Source organism: Catharus ustulatus, chromosome 1, assembly GCF_009819885.2.
Source record: "Catharus ustulatus isolate bCatUst1 chromosome 1, bCatUst1.pri.v2, whole genome shotgun sequence".
Classification (NCBI taxonomy): Eukaryota; Metazoa; Chordata; class Aves; order Passeriformes; family Turdidae; genus Catharus; species Catharus ustulatus.
In genome coordinates, this window is record NC_046221.1 from 12614458 (window position 1) to 12639647 (window position 25190).

General features: G+C 38.5%; 1 non-coding gene across 1 annotated transcript; it reads left to right on the plus strand.

The window, feature by feature from the left end:
• The first annotated feature begins 22637 nt into the window (after positions 1 to 22637).
• TRNAG-UCC lies at positions 22638 to 22709 on the plus strand. Its single transcript has one exon. It is a non-coding gene; the product is annotated as a tRNA-Gly (tRNA).
• Positions 22710 to 25190: the final 2481 nt, after the last annotated feature.

The window sequence follows — 25190 nt, forward strand, 5'->3', positions numbered from 1 at the left end:
ACTGAAATTTATCTTCAAAATACTAATAATTTTGTCATACAATTTTCAACAAACTCGAAGAGCAGATAATTTTCTTATAACTTTTTTTCTGATTTGAATGAAAAAAAGAACTGTTTAATTCTTTCAGTAGTATGAAATTCATATAGCCATTTACATAGACACAACAAACCACAGATCACAATTAAAGAAATAAAGCTCAAAATATCTATGTGGTTTATTTTAAATGTTACAAAGCCCTATGAAGTCTTCAAGTCCTGAGGTCTCTTTTGCAAATGTTTCTCCCTTATAAGAATGCATTTTTGTGTGTGGTATTTAGCACTGCAGGAGAGCAATGAAGATTTGTATTGAGCCAGTGCTGTACCTTGAATTCAGTAGTCTAATGCTTTTTAAATAAAATAGTCAAGTACATATGTAGACAAGCTGATACTGTACACTTTGTTTATTCTACAAGTCTATCTGTGATCATAAACTCTTGGTAAATATTTGCTCTTTGGAGATTAGATTTAACATACTTGCATTTACTTGCAATTAAAATGTTGCTTTCCTGATGACTGTTGCATGAGCTGCTGTATTTCATCAGTGACATAGCGTAATGTAAAGATAATAGTTAAGTGGAAAGAAGTCTGTTGTGAATATAACCATAGTCTGTTTCTGAAATCAACAGTTTATGACAGACAGATTTGAATATCTTTTTCTCTTCTTTAACCTTATTTCAGTTTGACTCTATCAGATCTCAAATCTGTATTTATTTTATATATTTTTTATTTATTTTCTGGTCTATTCATTTTTTTCCCCTTTACAAAAGGCATAATTTTGCAGCCTTTACCATTCTTGTTCAAGAACAAAGAGACTTTTCTTTTTCCCTCATATGATTTATTGACTATTATGCACCCAACACTTTCAAATTGCTTCCAAAGGCAATAAAGTAGCAGGATAAATTCTAAGAAACAGAATTAACTTGTTGACTCTAAAAACAGAAAATTCAACGTTAATGCTGTATTTTTGCATGGTATTTAAGGTTTTTAAACTAAATGCAAAAAGGTTCTTTTATTTTGCCATACTCCATCAGTCCAAAGGGATTAGCTTAGCATATGAGAGATATTTATGATGCAAAGAATATAACAGCCTTTCAGTAGTTCCAAGCCATACACAAGGCAATACACTTTTGCATTTCCTTTCATAGCTTTATTTATTAAGCTAAAGCATGCCTAAAGCAGGCTGTGTTATTACAGACATCATAATTGTACCATGGATATATGAACCATGTTTTCAGTTGTTTTAAACCAGTTCAGTTGTGTTAATTGCAGAGCAGTTGCTGTGGTGCACACAGTATGGCAATGCAGCAGCCACATACCTGCGTGCAAACACCCTCCTGCCACACACATGTAGTTATACCAGGCACTTCCAAAGAAACTGCTAGTTCTAGAAACTTCCATTCCATAGAATAAGATGTAATTTTTGGCACAGTAAAAATAAGGACATATTTTAAAAACCCATTTCAATAGAAATTTCACATCTAAAAATTTAGATAAGGAAACAAAGTTGTTATCACTTAATCTTACATTCCCTTTCCTTACACTTATGAATTCATAATTTCTGCTTCACCATCTTCACCTTTTTCTTGCTTACCTTCCACTTTTCAGCATTATCCAACAGAAAAAAAAGTATTTTCTCATTTCTAAAATACGTAGTGTACTCCTTCATCTGAATTAATTTCTCATACTTTTTCCTGCAAAAATTCAAACCCTTCTCCTCTGTGTCCATGATTCTGCTCTACTTCTGCCATAAAAGCAGTGTCATTTTTTTCCATTTTCTGTTATAACTTTATCATAGACAGTACATTTTATGGGAATCTAAATAAATTTTCTGTCTTTAATCAATTGTTTGTGAAATCCTTCCTGAATCCCTCTTCTGACACTTTATACATACTGGGTGCAATTAATTGGCATGAACAGAAGAATATTTCTGTGTTGTGCCATAAAGCAGTCATTTTTTCCTTTGTTATTTTAATATTAAAGAAATGTATTTATAATTAAGTACTATACAAGTATATGGAAAATTTATTTATGGTGGTTGCAAATCTAGTCCATGTTTTGAAATCATTGAGCTAGCAGCAGGTAGCAAAACTAGCAGAGATTCAGCAGAGTATAAGCTTTTCTTCTTCATTGGACAATACAAGTGCAATTTCAGTTACAGAATTTTTACCTCCTATGAATCTGTGGAATTACATAGAAGGCATACTTTTCTTTCCCTTAGTTTTGCCAGCTTATATATAAAAATGAAATGCAAAAATGCATAACTTTTTATAAACTAATGATTATCCTGGTCCATATTTTTTTCTTTGAGGATCATCATTCAGCCCTACTGCCCACTCCCACTAGAGTCAAACACCCAATGAAACTTGGAATAAGCAAAACAAAGATCATGGTAGTAAGGAGGTAATGAGCAGAGTAGAAGGTCTGACACAGAACATATTCCCTTGATTAAAAAGGTATTGATAACAAGTAATTTGTCCATTCATAATTCTTTATCCAGAGGGAGGTTGAACAGGCTCCCTAGGGAAGTGGTCACAGCACCAAACCTGACAGAGTTCAAGAAGTATTTAGACAACATCTAAACATCATTGGGCAAATGGTGTGATTTTTGGGGTTGTTCCTATGCAGAGCCAGGAGCTGAACTTCCAGCTCAGAAGTTTCCATGATTCATGTCTTCAGCAAAGACATTGCTCTTTCTTATTTATGGACCAGCTCTCACAGAATTAAGAAGCTCTCACACCTGGGAAAGTAAGGTCCGTGATCCAATAAGATGCATTAATATGGTGCTCTGCAAATGGGTAGGAACCTAGGAAATTAGGTACAGTAATTTCACGAATACAAGCCGCACCAATTTGACCAAAATTTTGGTGGAAACCCGGAAGTGCGGCTAATATTCCGGGGCGGCTAATACATTAACAAAATTCTAAAAGCTGCCAACACGGAAGTGAGAGCCCGCGGCAGCCCCAAGCCAAGCTGGAGCCCAGCCGGCCCCGGCAGAGGTGGGAAAGCCTGGCAGAGGCGGGGCCAGCAGTGTGGGGGCGGGCGGCAGAGCCTGAGCCAGCAGGGCGGGGCAGGGGGGCGGCAGAGCCGGGTCAGTAGGGCGGGGGAGCCTGGGAGAACTGGGGCTAGCAGTGCAGGGGAGCATGGCAGAAGCAGGAAGGCCGGCGGGTGGGGCTGCCTGGCAGCGGGGGAAGCCCAGCAGAATCGGGGCCAGCAGCATGGGGGAGCCCGGCGGTGCGGGGGCCTGCAGTGCCGGCCAGGGCGAGGAAACGTGGCAGCGGTGCAGACGGGAGGGGGCGGCCGGCGAGCCCGGCGGCGGCAGCCCGCCGGCAGGGCTAGGGAACGCGGCGCGGCCGGCGAGCCGGGCGGCGGCAGCCCGCCGGCAGGGCTAGGGAACGCGGCAGCGGGGCGGTGCTGACGGGAGAGGGGGGCCAGCGAGCCCGGCGACGGCGGCAGTGGCTGGCCCGCCGGCAGGGCGACTACGTAAACAACGCAGTGGCGAGGCGGCCGGCATGCCTGCCAGCGGCGGCAGTGGCTGGTCCGCCGGCAGGGCGACTACGTAAACAGCGCAGCGGCGAGGCGGTGCTGACGGGAGAGGGGGGCCAGTGAGCCCGGCGGCGGCTGCAGCACCACCCGGCCGGCCCCGTCAGCAACCATGAGCGGGCCGAGCCTTCCTGGCCCCGCCCCGAGCCACTAAAGCCCTCTATGCCGCGATCCTGTTACTAATTGGCCAATTTGTGAAAGCTGCGCACGGATTCTCGCGACGAACGAAAGTGCGGCTAATATTCGGGGTGCGGCTTATCTATTGACAAAGACAGCAGCATTGTCGAGGCACCGGAAGTGCGGCTTATAATCCATGCGGCTTGTATTCGTGAAACTACTGTACTCTTCAAAAAGCAGCAAGCACTCAATATTTCCCTTCAATCTGTACAACCCCAATTCTTCCTGCTGCTCATGCCTTCTCCTCTTAATCAAGAAAGATCTTTTCTTCCAAATTTGGTAACGTGTCACTTTAATTCCCATAATTCCAATGATAAAAAAACCCCCAAATTTTAAAACAAGAGTATTTTAAATAAGACACAGGCTTTTTCAAAATATTTTTCCCAACAGAAATGAGCTGAAATTCTGAGCAGCTCTTATGACACACAGTTCAAGGTGTGTTTCCTTTTAGGTGGATATAAGTATACCTTTCCAACCTCCGTTTGTTTGCAGGTGAACTGCAAAGTCTTGAAATGATCACTTATATCATTAGCAACCATCTTTTCCCCTGCTTTCAGCCCTACCACACAAGATCAGCTAAAGCACTCATTTTTCTAAGCTACCTCTTATTTTATGTGTATTTCTTGATCTGCCAGGCACTGTCTTTCATCTAATGCAGGATGAATCTCCTGACCTTTAGATCACTTTGCAAGGCCAAATATTGTTCTGTTGCAACACACAAGGAGGTAATTAAATACTCTGCTAAGGATTTCATTACAAGTCCCACTGAAGTCTCTGGCTGCACTTAGCTCAATTATTTAAAATTACACATGTGATTTAATTAACTTGCGGCATATTTGGGTATATGGCACATAATATTTCAAAAGTTTATCTTATAAACCATATTTTAAAATGTTACTAATAGCTACTAATGGGTAAGCAAATGAAAGCAAAATGAAACCCATTTCTTACAAGCATTCTGAGCCTTTTCTTCATCCTTGCTCCTCCCCCTGCCTAAACACTGAACTTTGAAAAATGTAAGTCCTAGATGTACAGGGTGTCTTTATATTATAATAAGTTGAATAAGATTTGTTCAACCTTCCCTCCTATGCGCCATAAAATATTATTTTTTTTGTTAATGAAAGAAAACTTTGAGAAGCACATTTATGTTTAAAGGGGAAAAAAAAAAAAAAAAAAAAAAAGAAGATTTTGATTAAAGTTTGTCAAATTGCAATTGCCCAAGCAGTATTTTATCTGATAGTAGCTCACTAGTTCCTTATAATTAACTACATTAAATAAATTGATTGCACCTTTCCTATTTCTCTTAATTAATATGTGCTAAGAATCATAGTAAGAAGAAGAAAAAGGAGGATGAACAGCACTGATGGTATCAATGTTACAGCCGCCTGTCACATCTGCCAAAAAAGTAGACTAAGTTTCTAAAAAATAGTGAGATACATTATAATGAAGACTTAGGGGAGAGAAAGAGACGAATACTGGCATTTTAAACTTCCATACCAGCTCTTGCAGAATTGATGACTGCAAGTGGGTGTAGCTGTCAACTAATATTCTCTGAATAACTCTATTACCTAGGGAAATCAGTGACTCCAGTGAGTTTATATTTTTACCCTCCTGAAACTAGTGTACATATACACTGTGTCAAAGAGCTATCAGATTGCTTCCTGTATGGTGAACATATATAATCCACCCCACCATCCACCTCTGGGTACAAACTGGGGAAATCTATACCCTTTGGAGTAGCGCATTTCTTCCTGAATTTCACTAAAAATCACAGGCCAGCTCTTTTCCATGCCTCGGCATGCATAGCTCAACTTCTGGGTAAGAGAAATCTCCCTGATCCCTGCAGAGGGAGTATCCCTGTGATCCCTACCCATTTCCCACTTCCCTTCCCATTGCTCTAGAGGTGCCACAGCACAGTGCAGCTTCCTGTACTGCCTGTCAGTCAGCTGGGTTTTGGGGAACATAAATCATTTCCAGTTTTAGTTGGACAGTTGGTAGGTTGGGAAAAGGAAAAAAACTACTGGGTTCCTATGCAGCTGTCAGAAATCAAACCATGATGTTTAGGTTTTATAGCACAGAGTTTTACACACACAATGCCCAGCTTCTCATCCATGGACAAACTCTCTCCATAATGCTGAGAGCCACCACGCTCTCAGAACACATTTTCTCTGGCACTTGCAGCACAAATAAGGCAGGGCTTACACAAGAATCTGTCATGACATCAGTGATAGGACACAAGGTGGGAGATAGAGTGGATTTAAGAGGTGGATGAAAAATTAAAAAAAATCTTGACAAATCTTCTTAACCCCCAAAGTTATATTATGTCCCAAATCACCAGGTTATGCTGACTATCTCCTGCCAAAAGTTTTCTGGTTTACACATCTATCAGTGATGTTTCCCTCTGTTTCTCTGTGCAGTATTTCAGAAACATGCTTTACTACCTTATTTAATTAATCATCTCTTTTGGTACAATTCTTTAATTTATCTTCTGTGAAATCAACCATTTTCACTTCCATTGCCCTGCTCCCTGTCCTCCAGAAAACTGATCCTTAGTTTGGAGTGATTTTTTTTCTCTGTGTGGAGACAATCAAAGGTCAGTTTTAAAATACTGCTAGATTTTAGTCTCCCTTCCTGAGCTTGAGTACCCCTCCTTGTAAAAAAACCAGCTGGTTCAAGGCCCCCCTGTTAATCTTTTGCACTCATATTTTTCTTCACTATTATACTAAATTTTCTGCCACTTATGGGGTGGGTATTTATTTTACTTGGATTAATTTTGATTGCAGCCTTCTTGACTGAATCTTAAGTATTTCCCATGCATTACTGAATCCCAGCCAAATCACTTTAACTCATTTCACATTCATTCAAGTAGCTATTAGCTAAGTAAAAATAATACTGTAGTGCATTAAAAACCTTGAATAGTTTCCTTTCTGGTTGGTGTAGCAGCTAAAAACTCAGACTATCATACGCATCTATTTTCTTCTGAGTTTAAAGAAACAGATTTAGATCCCATTTTTCAGCAGACATTTATAGATTTGATTCCCAAAAAAAATTTACAGTTTTGAAAAGTTTTGCAGCTTTCAGTTTTTCAAATGATTCAAGGACTTTGCATTTAATCTTTTATCTGTGGGCCAAATTAAGCTTTGTCAATAATAATGCTATGTAAAACTTATGACATTAAAAGAATTCACATTCCAAATAGCACTTTCCATCAATCTGAATCAATAATCAACGATATTTGAAAAACTATCAGTACTTCAACAATGAATTAATTCAATTGTCTAAATGGAAATCTTTGAGAAGCATGACCCACTTGCAAGGGCCTCATCTATTTCTCACTTGCTGTGGAGCTTTTGGACTGACCAGGCTTGCAAATCACATGGGTACAATCAGCCCAGATATGCAGATGTGCCTTCAGTCTTCTTGGTCACAAACAGTTTTTTGTTTCAAGCAGTGAAATATTTGTATTTGCTTTCAGAAAAAGAATAAAGTATATGAAAGTGTCTGTTATGAGAGCAATCCAAACGAAAGCAATAATTTACATCTAGGGAAAAAAAATGAACTAATGGCTTAAGGTATAAATATGATGCCACAATAGGAAAAATAATTTCAGTTGGAAACTGCATTTTTGTCTTTCCATAAAAGCTATTTAGTCAAACTAAGGTTTGACTAAAGGACCAGGGTTTCCCAAACAATTCTTCCAAACAGGCTGGTAGACTTGGAAACAAGTTCTTTGACCTTTGGCTAGTAAGTGGTACATTGTATTTTGTTTGAGCCTTAAGTAATTTTCTGTACCAAGACAATTCTATGTATCTAATTACAGCATTAGTGTAAAAATTGTTCCAGCTGTCCAGAAGGTTTTGCTATTGGATGATATCATAACCAGGGTGTTATTAAATCTCACAGCAGCTGGAGACTTGACTCCAGTCAAGCAAGAATCCTACAGAGATATCAAGTAGTGATGGATTTCCTGTATATCTTTCAGTGAAAAAAACTAAGATTTTTTTAAAGATGTCATAACATCGACATAGTTTCTAAAATAAATCTGCATCACAAGTTGAAACTATTTTAAAAAGCGTATGAAGGTAAAATTTATTGATAACATTTCTTTTGAAGTCTACAAACTGTCACATAGTAAATCAAAATCACACAATAAATACATTTATTTCTTCTAATTCATGTTTCCAAACATTCGTAGAAATACCCTGAAAAATATAGCATCAACATATTTCTAAGAAGAGACAAAGTACTTCTCCAAGTTTATCTGAAAACCACTCTCTTTATGAATGTAGAATGCTTCCCTTCAATAAAATAATAATGCAATACACAAATAAGGTTTTAATTTGCATTTAGAGTCACATTGAGCAGCTCAAGGCTTTGCAGATTCTTCTGTGCATTTTATATTCAATCAAGTCAAAATATAGTCCAGCTGGACAAGGAAATATGCAAGTGACCATCAACTGATTTTCATCACCATTTTTTATTATCTCATGAGACTAGGTGGATTTTTCAAATGTAAATGCTAAAAACAATACTATTTTTTGAAAAAAACCAAAAAACAAAAAACAAACCCTTTTTAAAAAAATCAGGTTACTGCATATGAGCTTGCATGTTTCATGCTGTAGGAAGCTATAGTGCCAAAGCACATCTCCAAAGCACTAATGTAGTGGAAAAGGGCACTTTTTAACTTCATTTTTACATCTTAATGAAGAGATTTTTTTTAAGATAATGGAAGACAGGTAGGTTCTTGTTTTCTATGTGAATTAGACAACATATCAGAACTATTCACTAACATGGATTAGTCCCCATATATTTGTGCTGCTATATATTAATGTACAGTGTTAGATTCTTGGCTTTGCTTTCAGAATACCAACATTAAATTTTTCCAGGAAGTTTTACTTTTCTTATCCTATTCCCAGACTCCCATCCATAGATCTTTTCTCGACATCCACAGAGACAGAGAGAAACTTGGAGTAAAAATAGTTAGAGGCCAGAAAAATAAAGTTAGGGAGGGGTGGGAAAGCTGATTTTGCCAAATTTAGACCCTATCAAAACCCCTTGGGTTCTGTATTGCAAAACAGACCTGGAAGCTTCTGAGTACTGGTCTGTTCAGCTGCTTGCTACCTTTTTTTCCCTTTTTTTTCCCTTTCTTTTTGTTTTTTTCTTTTTCTTTCTCTTTTTCTTTTTTTCTTTTTCTTTTTCTTAACATTCCTCTAGTAACCCTAGAAATGGAAAAAGGATTGCTTTCAGGCAAGAAGCACTGCTTGTTAGAACAAGTCAACATTTAGAAGGAATACATACTCAAAGCTGGAAAAGCATGGCAAGCAAAAATGGTTTTTTTGCTTGGCAAGCTTGAGAGTACTAACTGGTCTTTTCTGTGCTCTGACAAATTTCAGTTCCTAGAAGCCTTTTACTCAAGAAGTGGCCAATGCTCTTCAGTCCAACCGTGAAATCAGGATAGAGAAATTCATGTCAGGAGTGGACATTACAGGCAGTTCTTTTTCGAACACCTTCATCTGCGTCACAGAGGAAAGACTGATCAAAGTTTTACAAGACTAAGCCTTTTTTGCATTTTTATGCATGGTCTTTGGACGAACAATATGACCAAGAACAATGCTATAAAATTATATTCTTTCTTTAAAATACCACAGAAAAGCAAACTGTATTCTTTCCTATCATGACCACCTTCCTTTTCCAAGATCCTAAATTCAGAAAAAAATTATTTAAAGCAGAGAGACTTTTGAAAACATTGGTTAGCCTGGACATCCCAGGAAGCAAAACATATGTGTGGAATAAATTTTTAAGTTCACTCTGGAATCCAGAATAAAATGTAGTCATAGTGCTCCAGGTGAATCCTGATCAGAGATATAAAAACAAACCTGCTCACTTTGCCTTCTGTGCTCCACCTGGAAATGATCTTTCCAATGTCCATCTGGAAAGCCTGTGTTGGCACACACCTCCCTTGAAACCAAGTTTGGATCTTTGGAAGGAGAATGGTTTATGCATAAATCTACGGTTGCAAAGAATTTCACCTAAATTTTCTGTAGAAATTTTGACATTATAGATTTCTACTGGTAATCAATTTATTTTAGTAAGCTTAGTTGATTACTTAGAAGTTATGAAACAAATAATTTAATAAATCAGCTTCAGTTACAGAAATCCTGCTGAGATCTGTCCTTTCCTCTTTTCTGACATACACTAGGCTGGAATTCTACTGAACCAATTCCAGCCTGTGCTGTACACCTAATTTTTCATGAGGTACCAGACATCGTTCCATTATAATTTTGTGAAGAGCATTCACTTATGACCTCAAACACAACTACCCATCAGAATCCTGCTTCTGAGAGGAAACCGTCCTAACCCTACTTCTGAAAAAGAATTACAACAATTTAACTTTCAGAAGTTCTACCACCATGGTAGAAATAGAATAGAATTTGCCAAATAATCACAAGTTTTCTATATGTGAGGGATGAGGATTGTTAGGCACTTAGGCAGATAAATATGTAAATACAGATAGAAAAAAGCTATCCTCCTCCCACTCTGAGGAGGGACAACATGCCATCTGTGCCTCTTATTTCTGTCTTTCTGATTGTTCATATCCTTTACTAGAGCTAGAAGATGTTTGGCCAAATTGGGATGAGGGAAAGGAGCTTCTGTGTACCTCACCAGCCATGAAGATTGGCCCTAAAAATATGATTCACAAAAGTTGATTTTAAAACCAATAATCATCTTAGATTAATTAATTTTGAAAGGGTAATATTTTGAAGAGAATTGTTATTGGTTGGAGTTGAAAGGATTTCAACCTCACCTAGATTGCCCAAGAGTTAGTATGGCTGGTCAATGTTCTTCATAAAAACTGGGAATGTGAATTCCCTTCTTTTATTTCTCCAGCTTAGTGGCCAGCACACTTGCTCACACTGTGCCATTGAGGTTATCTTCAATTTTGCATGAGAGAATCTGCAGCAGAAACTAGGGTAAAAGTTCTAGTAATTAGACAAGACAGTATTCTCAAAACAGTGGCTATAGAAGAATTATCTCATACAGGAACTGTAAGAATAAGCCTGTGTGTTAATTCCATGTCAAAAGACCATAGTTTTTGCAAACTTTCTCTCATTTCATTAAAGAGTGAGAAGTTCTAATTTATTAGGGAATTCAAGACTGATGTAACACACTACCCTGTCCTATACCAAATTCTCTCTCTTAGATTAAAGGCAATGTGAGGGAAGGATCCAGCTTAATTTTTGTTTTCTTTTAACCATTTCTACCAAGAAAATATGAAGGGTCCAGTATTTCCTCTGCTAGTTTGTGAAAATAATTAATGTCCTCTCTGGTAAAGAAAGCAAGAGAAATGAAGAATTCTTCTGTCTTTTTCATGTTAATATTATTGTAATATAATCCACCATGTCTGGCTATAAAAGTAGCGTGACCATTTTTAACTCTCATTTCTTCACTTGAAGAATAATCATTTTCCTGTTTCAAGGCTTTTTGCTAGTTATTAATCACGCATTTCCATCTGTTCATACTAATACCTCTTCACTGGTTAAATATGATTGATTTGAAACAAATTCTGCAGAAAAAAAAGAGGTATTGTTAGAGTTCAATTGTCTTATAAAGTGTTTCATGTGCAGCCATGAGCTGACATACACATAAATTGTTTTGATTATTTCCACTATGCTTATCTAAATTTGTCAAACTATTTCAGCAGGTGTGTTTGACTAACTCTTTGTATTTCCTTATTTTGGCTTCTATAGCAATAGATATAAATCTATAGCTATGTCCTTACATATGACTTTACATAAGACATTATATTTAACATTATATATAACATTTCTGAATGTGTACACCACTAAATGCGATGCTCTCGGAGACTGGACACCTGTCAAATCTTGTGCCAAACTTATACTAACTGGGCTCACTGAGGATGAGGTTTCAGGTTCATTTTTCCAATCAGCAATGAAAAAGGGTTCCCTCCTCCCTAGATTCCCCTGCCCAGTAGCTCAGCAATTAGAGTACAGACTCTTGAGGTAGCGACAGGAGCCAAATATTCATTGCTGGTCAATGTGTGGAAGTTCTAACCACGAGGTAACCTCCAACTACAGAAGGACATGTCTTTCCTTAGCAGGCAAGAGAGGTATTTATTCTTGCAGCAGCAGCTATGAATTTCATGTTTCCTTCATTCTAGCACAAAATATCTTTCAGCTGTGGTTTACTGTCTGTGTCTTAACTCTTCCTTGCTATAGCATTCAGCGCTTCCAATCCTATGCTTTTAATTGCCCAGTAAAGCATCAGGGATTCCACCTGAAGGGGAGGGAATCTAAGGCAGAAGGCGTTAAGGTGAGATGTTTGCTTTTACAAAGGAAGCCTGTAGTAGGAGAAATAAATTATCTTTGGATTAAATGGGACATAATTATACTATAGTATATCTGTCCAAAAGTTCTTGCGTCCCATTTAACTTTTCCCAAGGATTGGCAGTGATTTAGATGACAAAAGGAATATTGAAAACTAAAATATTAAAATCACAAAATCCAGTTATTGACGATGCCAGAAAACCTTCATCTGGATACTTTGGACTATGTCGGTGTGAAAAACAATTGCCTTTTTCACTCTGATTTAATTGTTCTCCTACAACAGCTTTGTATTGATACAAGGTCCTTGATTATTTGGGGTCTTTTCTTGGCTCACCACAGGTTCCATAATTTGTTTCTGTGTCCTGTGAAGTTAAAAAGTGCACAGTGTGTTTTGCGTAGATCTGTTGCACCAATTGTTATGTACTTCTTCTTAACTTGAAGACATATGTTACTCGCCAGAATGGCAATCAGAGGAGTAAGGTTGATATTTCACACAGATTACAAAACAGACGATTCACACTGTTTGTTCTTTGCTAGTTAAGTTATGTTCTATATACTAGAGTCATTGAACCTGCTAAAGCCAGGCTACTTCTCTCTTCATAGTAAATGCAATAATATATTTTTTCTGATTTTTCCACTGGATTCTTTCCATATTTTCATTGATTTTAACATTTACTGCTGGTTCCAGAGCTTTTGACTTCAATACAATAATTAGTATCTTCTCCCCACTAGAAAAATAAGAAAAACTAACCTTGTGTTATTGTTTTCTAGTTAATTTTGAATTTTTCTCTAAGTCTTTTGGCTACAGGAAAATTTGATTTACAGAAGCAACGCATAGTGAATCCTATCTTTCCTGACCTGCAATCAGATAAACCATTCACTGCCCCTTAATTCAGCACTCATGATTTACACTCTCTATTTCATTCCTGCTAATTAGCATTAATGTACTAATGAGATGTTTCTGAAACAGAGTCTGTAATAAAGCACTGCTCCATTTCAGTGGCTTGATTCCATATTACGACTGCAAACTAATCTTGCTGTTGTCACCAAACAGTTGACCAAGTTAACTGGAGTTGGGTTAATTAATGGGATGTGTGCAATAATGGATCATCATCAACATCTAAGCACAGAGATGCAAAGGTGCTGCAAGAGCTGTGAAAGAACATTAGAAAGAAATCTAAAGGGCATCTATTTCTTTATGGTAACCAAACTGCCCCTAGAACAGACTTTGTACAAACACCCAAAAAGGGCCAGTCCCCATTTAACACTGCTCATCTTCTACTTAAGGATACAAATCCTATTGCTTCAGTCTTTGGGGACAATCTTAAAATAAAATGCTTTGGTAATCAAGATATATGATGGGCGGAGTGCATTTCATCCTACAAGTGTTGCAATTTTGAAGCACAAGTCTCTATGAAGGCAACAGTGTTCTGCTAGGTGTAGTTTTACAGAAATAATTTTCAGTTAGCTTAGAAAACTGATGTTAAACTAAGACTTAAAATACAAGCTGTCTCTGGAAAAAAAAATGTAATGCAGAAATTAAAGCATATTTGGATGAGTCTTAGTGTTTAGATACCAAACCTGTTCTTTGATAATATTCTGCAGTATTTTTGAAAATATCATGTCCATCCTCACCAAAAAAATTTGAACCTTAAATAAATGCAACTTATCTGAAAGTTTTGTTTTCAACTGACAGTTTTGAAGGTAATCATATAGTAGACATAGGTCAAAGGGCTTTTTTTCACTCTCTGTTTCATCAGCCAGATGATTCCAAAATTGCTGAACATCATCCATTAAAACAGAAATGATCAGTAACTGCAGATGTCTCATCATGGTTAATACAAACCCTTTCAAATCCAGCTTTCTTTTTTAGACTTCCCCAAGTGTTTTCCAATTGATTAACTACACCCAGTTAACAAGAAAAAGAGCAATTTTATTTATCAGGCCACAAAACTTCCCCACAGCTTCCTGTAATACTTAACCAAATATGCTATATTAAATATTTCCATAGAAAGAATTCACAATATGCTTGTGATACAGAATAGCTTCAGAAGTTTAGTGGGTTGTTGAATTATTTACCAACATCGGAGGTTTAACTTTTGTGTTCATTACAGAGTTAGTATTTGGGGAGAGCATTTTCCAGACTATTTAGAGGGAAACTCTATAGGAGAAAAAAAGATCTGGATATGCATATGATATATAGTATCATACAGTCTGTATCATAAACATTATCTGCTGGACAGTTGCAAAGTTTGGTATAATAACAAATTAATAGATAGACTAGTAGTAGCATATATATTGGTCTCTGTTCCTAGTGTATGTGAATAACTTAAAGTTCATTCCTTTCCTAATCAGTCTTTATCAATAATTATCAATAATTATATAAAACTAAAATGTTGATGATCCAGTTACTTCAGTATATGCTTCAATTTATACTGTTCTGCTGAGCCTGCCATTAACAGCTCATTACAGCAACTTTCATGTCAAATTCCTGGTAGATCTGCAAGGGGAGTTCACATCGGCAAATATTACTCATACAAGTGAGAGTTACAGAATAAACCAGAGAGGAAATTCAGCAGTTGCACCTTTCAGTTTTCATACCACCACCAACTAGCTATACACAATTGCGTTATTTTGACATGCTGCATTTAATAACACAGTATTTCACAGGAGGTTCACATATCCCTTCACAACCACTATGACATAACAACTCCACGTGTTTCAATCAGGCCATATGCTGTTGAAACACGCATAGAAAAAAGGTATATTACAATGTACTCCTGGGAGGCTGACAAGCACTTCTGGACTTGAAAGGGATGTGTCTGCAAGACAACAGGCAAGTATTTACTCCTTCAAAGTTACAGTACATTTAAGGCAAAAAACAATTTGTTAAGAGGGACAGTCTTTAGACAGCAATCATACCAGCAACAAGATCTCTAAGATTTCCATAACTTCAAATCGTTCAGAAAAGCACAGACTTTAATTTAATCAATTTTATCAGGAACAAAAGAAAAACAACAGCTTCCTTTTTTGGTTGGTTACATCAGCTGCCTAGATTTACTGAGACAGTAACACAGTCCTAGCAGGCAAAGCAGAGAAGATATGATGGAGGGAGTACAGCTCTAGGTTGTCTCTGAAACTACCAAGTTCTTCCTGAAAATCTGTGTCCTTCAGGATCACTCTGTCATCCAAAAAGCACTATGTTCACCTTTCTGTGTGCATGCACAGATTAGAAAAGGCAAAAAACGATTAGAGGCAGGCAACCTTTCTATATATTTAGGCCTATCATTGGCTTTAGGAGGAAACAATCCCACACTATTTGGGACAATGTTTTTACAAAAGTGGATGAGGGAGGGGTGAAAACTTGGACTCTACCTGTCTGAACTGTAAGAGAGGCCAGAGAAGGGGGATAGAAAGGTCAGAGGGACGCTGGGGACCTTGCACTCATTACTCCGGCTTGTGGCATATGTCAAGAGTATGAGATTGATATTTGTTTCTTTTATCAGCAGGGTTGCCCTGTGGCCAACCCTAAAATGAAGAAGTATGATCTCCATGGGGCAAAACGAAAGCCAGAGAACTTCCTGCCAAGAACCAGACAAAGAGAAATGGTTTCTGGGCCTTCCTCTTTGGGACATACGCCAGGTGAAACATTTTAGGATTTCTCCACCATTTACATAAACACATCTCTCTTGTTTTCTTAATCATAGGAGGCTGAGAGTGTGGTTTTTTCTGTACTTTTGTGTTTCTCTCTGGTTAGGAAAATAAATTGCCATTGCTTTACATACATTGGTTGTTCAGCTTTAGGATTTGTCTTCTGAGAGCATGGTAATAATCATAGTGTTTTCTCACCAGTATTGTATTGCACAAGTGCAGCCAAATTTTACGGTTGCAGAAAGCATTAACAGGCCAGGCCAAGAGGCACTTTTGACTTTGATTTAATATGAAACTTTACATTGCATCCCCAGCTCTTTGCATATTACTATAATTATTTGACATGTTTTATTTTTCACACTGACTGCAGAAAGGTACTCTCCATGGCCCCCAACCCAGATCCAGGGAGGCCAGTCAATCAACAACATGTTTGTGCAAGATGCAGTATTATTAACTGTATTTCATAAATCTTAGCCATGCAGACCCACTCTAAATTCCTCCTTATTTCTTGCTAGTATTTTCCTATTTTTTTTTATCCCCACTAGTTTGCAAAGTATTTCCTTTTTAACACACGGTCAATTATTTATAGAAGAATACAGAGGGCACAACATTTAACATATCGAACAAGGACAGATTCCCTGCTTAGAGCAACTTTGAATGTCAGGTCTCAGTCATGCTGTGTAGGCACAACTGAGATTATCATGCTTTGACAAGATAAAATTGCTCTGGAGCTTCAAGGCACATAAAAGGACAACACCCTACTCTACCTTACTTTTGGAAATTCCAGACTCTTTCTTCACTGCAGCTCACCTATTCTTTGTAGGATAAGGAAAACAGTTTGTTCTTCTCCTCATCCTATCCCACAAAAATCCTTCACTAATCCTAATGGAACAGTTAAGAAGCAATCATCACCCAACTTAAGACACATGTGAAGGCCACAGCTCTTCTTCCTGCACGATTCCTAGGAAAGTACAAGGAGCTGAAAATTAAGGAAAACCTATTAAACCATCATAAATACACCAACATCATCTCTGTGTCTTTAGAGCAGTATAATAGGGGATACTTCCTAATTTAACTTTCATGCCATTTAGGAGAGTGAGTTACAAAGACATCATAACAAGAATAAAGAAAAGGCAAAGCTGGAACTGAGGAAGGAATACTGGTAGAGGGTGAGATTTACCCTCCAGTGGCTAACACATGTAAAGCTCTGGCTTGGAAGAAAGCTAGAATTCTCACATACTGAATAAAAATGTCATGGTAACGGGAGACCAGGGAGAGGGCTCCAGACATACCAGTAATGAGTCTTAACAAGGAGACCTTCACAAGTTAGACCTCACCACAGATAAATCTGATGAGATTTTTGAGGAAAAGATATTAATTACACACACAGATATGTAGAAAAGAGCTTAGTTTCTAAAGAAAATGTACCAGCTTCTTTCTGACTACAATATGATGCAAATACCACACTGCATCTCTAGAGGATATGTTCAGTCAATGCTCAACATGGCACTAAGAGAATCTAATTTATTATTGTTGTTATTTCTATTACAGTAATTCCACTGGGAATTCAAAAACCCCTGCAATTTAATGGGTTTTTTCTGCTTTTCTCTTATTAAAGATTAGTGCAAGTCATAGCTCCAGAGAAACCATCTGGGATTTCAGACATAACAACTTGTCAGTCCCTCTGCATGAGAAACTGAAGTTCTGGTACAAATAGAGGCTTGTCTCCATTTCCTATCTGGATAACTTTATCATTATGCATGAATTCTGAGCATTAATTTTTTATTTGTTTATTATGATACCTGGTATGTCACATGAGGCAAAGGACTATTTTACAGAATATTGGAGAACAGTGTAAAAACTTAGAGGTTTTAAAGTCATGAGAATCAGTTATTATCTTTCCTTTGGTGGTTAAGTTGCTAAATAAAAACAGAACACTTCTCTTAAGTCAACACAAATTCTAACTTACTAATTTTTCTTGTAAAAAAATAGATATTTCCCTTCATGGTGGGGGAGAGAATCTAGTCAGCTTAAAATGTTCAGTGATTTCTGAGAAGCTACAGAAGAGTAGAAATTCAAACTGCTTTTTCATAATTTTTTGCAGATGTTACATTTTTCTAATTCACCTTGAATTTTCAAAAACTTTAGTCTTGTCAAAATGAATTTTCAACTCACCATAGCTCCAAAAACCCAGGTAGCTCCATTTCGTACACTATGTGTAAGATTGAATGGTAATCTGGTTGATGTTTCTTTTTTTAAATGATGGTGGAATTGAACATATCACATCAGAGGATTCCTCTCCATAGACTCCTAGCTTTGCAAATTATTCTAAAAGTCCTGAAGTCTAAACATAAATTATCTAAGAGGGTTTTCTGCCTTTAATGGGAAATTCCTCAGTCATTAAATAGCATGGAAAAATATTAGGCACTAGGAAAAAAAATTGGGACCCATGATCCTCATAAACATTAAAATAGAGATTTGTTGAGCTCTGAATTCCTGGCTCTGTTGGTGTAGCTCAGGAAAATTTAAGCTTCTTTTAAAATGCCAGATAATGGGTGCACATGTTATGCAGTAGCACAGTTTTTTATATGGGCCCTGAAAAATTTGCTGTTGACTGTATCTAAACCTAGAGCAATTTCTCAATGATGGCATCTAATCTGTGTTTCAGTCACTGCTGAGATTCCTGGGGACTCATCCAAATTTTTTCCCTTGACTGCTGCAAGGTGCATTTTCATGCAAACCTATTCAGCTGGCAAAGACATTTCTTAATTCCTTCCATAACCAGCAGCTTTTGATACAAAAAACCCCACATAGAATAAAGGATTACAGTTTCATCAGGGCTTCATTGACTATAATTGTGTAAGACTCAGGCTGCAAAAATGGAACGAAGCCCGCCTTTGTAATATTATCAAGTGAAGCAATATAAACTTTATTCTTTGTTTGCTTGAGAATAAACAACTTTAAGAATAGTTAAGCATGTGGTGCCAAGCTTACTAATGTGAGTAATTTCCTCAATTTGTTATTTCTGTGATGTACTAAGCACCTGAAAAATACTTCCTGTTTTTTGTCAGCATTCTCTCTCTCTCTCTCTCTCTCTCTCCCCTCCCCACCACAAGTCACACATGGAGAAAAGAATAATTGGCTCTTTTCCATAACTGTCCTTTTTTTTTTTCACCAGTGCATGAAGAAATGTATTCTGTGGTTGACTCGTCTTGGCAAATTTCCATAGTCAATAATTTTCTATAGAAATTATTTGCAAAAATGCCCATTTATATTCATACTGGAAGAATGATAGTCTGAGCAGTTCTGCTGTCCATAACTGTGCCTTTATCTCAGTAGGAGAGATGTGGTCCCTGAATTAGTCTTCAAAATACTAAGCATTGCATAGTTTCAAGTCAACTCCAATAAATACAAACAGTTTGTTTTGCTGCCGTCAGTGTAAGTTCCATGTATCACCATTCTGCAGAGCTTCCATTTTCCAAGTGGTGTAAGATAAATCATTACACTAGACTAAACCTGAAGAGATAAATATGTACCTGATAATACAGCAGAGGTGAAAATCAAATGTCAGATTGTGCTGACAAAGAACAAATCCAGAATATTTCACTCAAAGTTCCTTCTGTAGCAGTCAGAAACTACAAAAGAAATAAAATTATCCCCATATCCTAAATCAAGCTTGAATTTTGGCAGAGAAGTCATCAAAGCTTTCTTCTAGCTCCTTCCAAGTACCTGCGAACCCCTCTGACACAGACACACACTCACCATTCAAACACCTTGGACCTCTTTGTTAAAACTGCTCTAGTGGAGCCTGGCATTGTCAGGTCCCCTTAAACCATCAGCCTCTGGCCTTGAATGGGACAGAACTGAGAGAATGGTGAATGTTCTCTGTACCTACTGTATGTTTGTTTGACTCCTCAAGGCTTTGTTTATACCCCTCTCTTTCCTAATGAGAAAATTAAAACTCTACACCACCAAGATGTCATTAGTTCATGGCAGTAACTATACACCAGGGAAGATTCCTGGGTGTTTCTTCTTGCTGCCAATATGAAGAACCACTTTTGTTGAAAGCTGACATGTTCACACACTGTTCCATTTTATGGCATCAACTTTTGAGCGAATTGAAAAAGAAAGGAGTGAGTCCAATACAGGTACCTGTCTGTTCATAAGGCAGAGACAAGAGAGAACACAGTGAAATATATAAAACTGTATAAACATTTGGCATTTGAGGTATTATATATATATAATTAACAGTATTCAGCAGTAGATTCCTCACTCCATCTTCCCCTCTCAAACAATTCTTGAGCAGACATGTTTTCAGAGGAAGAACTTGAGAAAGATTTAAAGCAGGAGATGGTGAAAGGCAGAGGGCTTTTTCATATATTTAGGGGAGTTATTCCATCACAAGCAATAAGCTATGCCTAACCAGAACCTCTGATTTACCAGAGCATGCATTAAGAGTATGGCTGTAAATGAAGATAAGAGTCCATTATAGTAAAAAACGGTCAATGGAGAGAGTATTTCATACAGCAGAGAAGTAGGAAGGGACACTGCTGGAGAAAGAGACTTGGTGACAAAAGAAATAAGAACAACTGACTACCTAACAAATAATTATATTTGTAAAAATGTGTAAGTCAATTCATGGTGAAGTTGCAGGAAATTCAAGGAATCTTTTTAACAAAACAGTCTCTTTCTGTTTGGCCTGAGAGTTTTCCTGTTAGAGCCAGGTCAGTGAATACACTTTATCTTGGGAATCCATTAAGTGAAAGAGTAGAGGGCTTTCTGCCTGCCAAAGAAAGCCTAAACTATTTATACTTGACAAGAGGGAGTAAGAAAATCTTATGGAACAAGGCATTTTTCAGGGATTTAAATGACTCTGTACGTGATTTCATGATTTACAGTTCTGCCACTGATCTATCGCATGACCTTAGGCAAGTCACTTCACCTTTATGCCTCAGTTAACCTGTTATACTGACATAATAACACTGAGCTTTGCTGGGCTTCAGGATGATGAAATATTTCTTTCCTAGAGCTAAATCCCCCCTGTGATGTGAAAAAAAACTCCTCACCAGTGATTAATCTAATCTATTGGGCAAATGCACTTACATGTTTGGAAAAAAAATTTTTTTCAAACTTTAACAATCTGATTTTTTCTTTGCAATCTTAAATAACAACTGGTGTGGAAAGGTTTGATTAAAAAGAATCATGGGGGTTTCCTAATGCAAGTCAAGGAGTGGAAGTGCGGGGATCTCAGTGGTAGGGAACGTGCATATAACAATTTGGAGTCCCTTTGCATTCCCTGCAGCATGCCTCTGGCTGTAGGAGCCAGAATCTAGCCCTAAATTAATAATTAGCGGTTTCAGTTTAAGCTCTTCGGGAAATGTCATGAGGACAGACAGAAGTAGTAGAAAATGTTAGTGGGCAGTGTAGAAAGATACGTGCCAAGAGATTTATACCCTGCATTCTTGACAAGCCAGAACAGAATATCAGGATTTAAATAACCCACTGGCAAGACCTTTCACATCAATTTGACTGTGGTGGGAGGATAAACTCTACAGGGATGGCCTGTGTGTGTCTTCACAGGTAATAAGAAAGAGATACCCACATCAGCATGCATGTGAGTATAGAATGGGCTAAACCCCCTGTATTTGCAAGTGGCTAAAATCACATATATCAGGTTTTGCTTTCTATTAGTTGTGTATGCATTTTGAATTTAGCAAAAGGAAGTAGGGGCCCAAAACTTTCTGATCAACATGAAGAAAATAGATGAAATTCAGCAATAAAGATATTACAAATTCTCTTTTAAGGCTACTTGTAAAAAAGTCTCATTTTCCAGTACTATTTGGCAACATATTTTTCTTTTAAGATAATACTGGCAATGTTCACTATGACACACTATTCACACATATATCATGAAGGCCCAAACACTTTTATACACATAAGTAGTCCCAAGAATGACATTTTTATTGCAATTACATAAAACTAGCCACTTCCTCCTGCAGGTACATAATTAAATTTGGTTTTAAAATACCAACCACAAAGGAAAAAAATCGGTTTGAGTAACATATTTTGCAAGTATCCTGCAAGTTACCCTAAATAAGTAGGCACTCATTTTTGCAGAGTTGCTATTTCATTCATAAGTGTTGTAACATGCCACTGAGTCAGCTGTAGATTATTTGATTTATTATTAACACATCTATTAAACTCCAAATACACCTTTTATCATTTCTGTGTGAATAACACTATTAAAATGCAACATCTGGCTTTCTCCCTGATTTCTCAAGTTCTATAAGGTAAGGAAAATTTGTTGAGATGAGGTTGTAACCTAGGTTTTTTGAGTTTTGCATCAGAATAGGCAGTAGTTAACACAGAAATTACACAACTCTTCATGAAAAGCTGGAGTAGAATAAAAAAGGTATTCCACCCATACCAGGAAAAGGTTTAAACCTGATAGACCATAATTTCATACAATTGTGTGTGTCTGTATCTCTCAGTACATGTAATTAAAAATATACAATGCATGCAGATGTAATTTTTCATATATACAAAAGAAAATAACTGTAGATGACATCACATTTTCAAACACAATGTTAGGCTCAGATAAAACACACCCTTGTGTTCTACAGGGACAAAACTGAGCCTCATTATAAAGCCTGCCTATTTTATATATTAAAGATCCCATCAGAAGGGGTTGCAGTCATTAGAGGAGCCCGCCAGAGATTTAGGTGGGGATTAGTTGTTCAAACACCCTTCTGGGTCAGCAGAGGTTTGCAGGCAGGTTTAGGGATATGTTACCAACCTTAGCAGCACTTCTACGGCAATACAGGTGTGCTCTCAGGCAAGTCCTGACAGGCTTGAGGCCTGAGCTGACAGCTGAGCCCTCATGGCTGCGTTGGTGGTATAGTGGTGAGCATAGCTGCCTTCCAAGCAGTTGACCCGGGTTCGATTCCCGGCCAACGCACCATTTATATTGCGGATTTAGGGTTGGGCAAACCGCCAGTGCGCCCATGAGAAGTATTTACAGTAATTTCATGACTATAAGGCGTACCCTTTTGACTAAAATTCTGATCGAAACCTGGAAGTGCGCCTTATAATCTGGTGCGTCTTATATATGGACAAAATTCGGAAATTTGCCAACCCGGAAGTGCAAGCCACAAGCCGGGCCGCGTGCCAAGCCACAAGGCACAGTGGGTAGGGTACGAGCCGCGAGGCACGGCGGGCGCCTGGGGCTGCGTTTAAAGGCTACGCCAATCTGTGAAAAAAGTTTGCAAATTGAGCACCTGCCAGTAAACCTCACGATCGCACAATTCCATTACTAATTTGTTACTTTGTTTCCTGTGGATCCTCGCTGCAAAAAAAAAGTGCGCCTTATAGTCCAGTGCGCCTTATATGTGGACAAAGTTCGGAAATTTGCCGACACACAGAAGTGCGCCTTATAATCCGGTGTGCCTTATAGTCGTGAAATTACTGTAAATACTGTATTTATTTCCTGCTGCGAGCTAGGATTAGGAGGAAGGCAAAATAGGCTCAGGCTTTAAAGGGTACAAACAAAAACACTTAATTACTAGAAACTGTAAGAAAAAATAATAAAAACTCAGAACAAAACTATTAGAACATTTCTCCTCGCCCCACGACTTCTTTTGCACTGACAATGTACAGAAACAAATCAGTCAGTTTACCATCTTTAAAAATAGGCTTTCACCAATTTACTTGGGAGGGGAGACTTCAGTCTATGAAGATTTCTTCACAAGAAACATTTTTCTCGTGGCCTCGATGTCCCAGTGAATCACCTGCCTGGGAGAATGGAAATCTAATCACTAAGTAAAAATCCCTTTCTCAACTAACAGTCTTCCCACAACAGTTATTGAGGACCATGTTGACTTATGGGGCACACTTTAAGGATTATAACAGTTCAAACAAACGCTCCCTTCATCTTTAAAAACAGAGGTCTTCTTCTCTTCCCTGGGGGCCAGCAGGGGTTTTCTTCTCTCCCCTCTATTCAAACTTGTGGGATCACAGCCGTTTCAACCATAGCACAAATGCCGCTGCTCATATTTAGAGTTAGAACATTCATTCACCCCATAATACATCTCTATGTGCTATATGGAAACAAGAGCCTCTTCTCCATAGCTTAAAAAAGAGACATTTCAGTCCATGACTCTCCTCCTTCCCTCATTTGGGACTTGACTCTTCCTTCTGCCTAACCTCGGTGTTTTCATGCCGTTTCTGTGTGTATCTTCATCTTGGTCTTTTTCTTTCACTCAAGAGAGAGAACAAAGTGTCTGCAAGTCTCATTCTGGGCAATGAAAGAGTTAATACCTTGCCCAGGCAGCAGATGGGCCTGTGATCTCTTCCAGGTGGCAGTTTGGAGCTATTTATGATAAAGAGTCTTTCAAGGCCACATTGGGGCTGGGCTAGGATCATAAGGGCCCAGCCAGAAAGCAGTGGTGTGTTTTCTGGCTCCATGGCTGTTTTCTGGCATTTGCTACATTCAATTCCATATGTGGGCTGGTGGTCTTTCCTCCCCACTGCCAGCAGGAAAGGGTTTGGGGGGGCCTTGCAGGAATGGGGCACTGGTCTCTCCCCCAGGATGTGTGTATGCCACAGTGGGGCAGGCCTGGCAGGCCCAGCAGGCCCAGAGCTGGCAGCAGGGCAGGGTTCTGCGCGCCATGGGCTCCTTGGCGCCAGAGGGAGAAACTAAGATCTTAGCAGCCATGTGGGCTCCTCCTCTCCCCCTATGTATCGGGGGCCCCACCCAAAAACAGGACCCGGCGTCACAGCCCACCACCAACCCAGGGCTCAGCCAGGCCCACGGGCCATGCGGAGGGGCCCAGGTTGGTGCTACCTGTACTGAGGCCAGAAGGGAAAGAGAGCGTGCCCAAGGCTGTTTTGTCTTTACATGTGTATTTCACAAAAACACATAATTTTTTTATTGGTGTAACGATGTGTCAATATTAAAAATCAGACACTGATTGGTCCTTGTCAGGTCCAAAGGAGGCTGTCCAGGTCTTGGCAGAGAACTATTTCAGGAAGCGTATACAAACCACCACACTACTGCAGTGCAGGTGTGCTCTCTGGGTGGGATGCAAGTCCTGACAGAGTTCACCCTTGAGCTGATTACTGAGCCATCCTGGCCAAGTTAAGCAAATCAGAGCTGCCTTCTTGGCTGCAGAGTCCACCAGCTTCTGGGATTTGGGATTACCCAAATTTCTAGGCACATGCATACCTGTGTATGTGTAAATGAGTAAATGATCTGTGCAACTCTGGGTGCCCATGTCTTGGGTGCTGTGGAATACTGTCATCCCTGAGGCCATGCCTACCTAGTCAGGAGACCTGCCAAATATGCACTGAAGGCTATGTGGCATTTGAATCCTTCTGAGGCTGAGGCATCAAGAAAGGCTGAAAGCTATCTCAGGATATCAGTATTTACTTCTATTGTGGC